This window comes from Littorina saxatilis, linkage group LG17, assembly GCF_037325665.1.
Source record: "Littorina saxatilis isolate snail1 linkage group LG17, US_GU_Lsax_2.0, whole genome shotgun sequence".
Taxonomy (NCBI): domain Eukaryota; kingdom Metazoa; phylum Mollusca; class Gastropoda; order Littorinimorpha; family Littorinidae; genus Littorina; species Littorina saxatilis.
The window spans coordinates 54,631,471-54,633,394 of NC_090261.1; the positions used below are offsets into that span (position 1 = coordinate 54,631,471).

At 50.1% G+C, this 1,924-nt stretch overlaps 1 non-coding gene across 1 annotated transcript; it reads left to right on the plus strand.

Annotated features, from left to right (window-relative positions):
* The first annotated feature begins 210 nt into the window (after positions 1–210).
* Trnar-acg (transfer RNA arginine (anticodon ACG)) lies at positions 211–283 on the plus strand. Its single transcript has one exon. It is a non-coding gene; the product is annotated as a tRNA-Arg (tRNA).
* Positions 284–1,924: the final 1,641 nt, after the last annotated feature.

Consider the following 1,924-nt stretch of genomic DNA (forward strand, 5'->3'; position numbering starts at 1 on the left):
GCTTTTTAGGTCGGTGTTGCCCAGCCACTCAAAAGTTTGTTGCAAAGTTAGCGTGACTAAAAACAGATTTCTCCTTCACCGTGCGTAGATCAGTACTTTTGATAAAAAGAACTTATAGTGGACATAATAATAAAAGCAATGCTGGTTGTTTGAGTGTGCACACAGTGTAGCTAGAATAGTTTCGCTAAGATTTGCCGTACATTCCAAGAGGGGCTTGTGGCGCAATGGATAACGCGTCTGACTACGGATCAGAAGATTCCAGGTTCGAATCCTGGCAAGCTCGCATATTTTTTTTTAACTTTTGTGTGTACTTTTTTTCCTTGTCAACCTAGTTCACATCCTTACAGTCTCGCAATCGTTTGTCTTATTTTATTTGTTTGGAATATAATATTGTTTCTGATTTTATTTTCATCGCTTTCTGTACTCATGTCATAGTGATACCCCCATACCGGCGGCTCATGCACAACATTTGATCCAGCACTCCCCGGCTTTCACCTGCTACAATCAATCAATCAATATGAGACTTATACTGTTCAAAAAAAGAAACGCATAGTTGCTACTTGCCAAATTTGTTTTATTTTTCGAAAAAATTAACAGAAAATCCAATATTTAGATTATTTGTTTGAAATTTGGTATGGACACAGTTGAATGCACACACAGTTCATTTGCATCTTCAAATCAATCAGTCAATCAATACGATTGGGTGCCGAGGCTGTCAAGTCAGTAGGGGGTGTGACTGCCTTGAGCAGCAACAACTGCCCGGCACCTTCTGGGCATGGACTGGATCAGATGCCGGATATCTTGCTGTGGGATGGTGTCCCACTCCTCCTGAAGTGCCTGCAATAGATCGCGGTGATTTGCCGGCGCTTCTTCTCGCCTGCGCACACGTCTGTCCAATTCATCCCAGAGGTGTTCTATCGGGTTCATGTCTGGCGACATGGATGGCCAGGGAAGCACCTGGACATGGTGGTCGGTGAGGAACCGGGTGGTGAGTCGTGCTGTGTGCGGGCGAGCGTTGTCCTGCTGGAATATGGCATCCTGGTCAGCCAGAAGAGGAAGGGCGTGTGGGCGCAGAATTTCCTCCACGTATCGCTGGGCAGTTATGCGCCCTTGGACGTGCACCAGGGTGCTCCTTCCAGCGGTATTGATCGCCCCCCACACCATGACGCCTCCACCACCATGAACGGGTGCCTCATCCACACAGTTGGGCGCGTAACGTTCGTTTACTCTCCGGTAGACCCTCCTCCGACCATCATGTCGCTGGAGCAGGAAGTAGGACTCGTCGCTGAACCACACGTGTCTCCAGTGATTCCGGACGGTCCAGCGAAGGTGCTGGTTGCCCCACTGCACTCGGTTCTGGCGATGGCGGCGGGTGAGGACAGCTCCTCTGTGAGGTCTGCGAGCTCTCAAACCAGCTTCATGCAGGCGGTTCCGCACGGTCTGGTCCGATAATCGGTGTGGCCCGGGAAGAGCCTGGACAGAAGATGAGGCCGACAGGAAACGATTCCGGAGGTGGCGGAGCCGTATGAAGCGGTCGTGAGCAGCAGTTGTCGCCCTTGGTCTTCCCGCTCGTGGCAAGTCAGCAACGGAGCCAGTGGCTTGAAACCTGACCCACAGTCTACTGATGGTGCTCTGGGACACGTGGAAGTGCCTGGCGATTGCACTTTGACTTTGGCCTGCTTGTAAACGACCCAATGCAATTTGGCGGTCTTCTCTGCTCAATCGGGCCATCTTTCGTCGCTGAATTGTCGTCTGATTTCTTTGTGGCGAACAATCCGCTTTTATGGGTTTTGGAAGACATGGTGAGAGCTCAATATTCCCCGAGTTTCACGAGATTACACTGAAGCATGACGAGTGGTCATGCCAAATGAGCAATTTTGACATTGTAGCCACTGATAACGCATGCGTCACGTGCAGAGCTCAC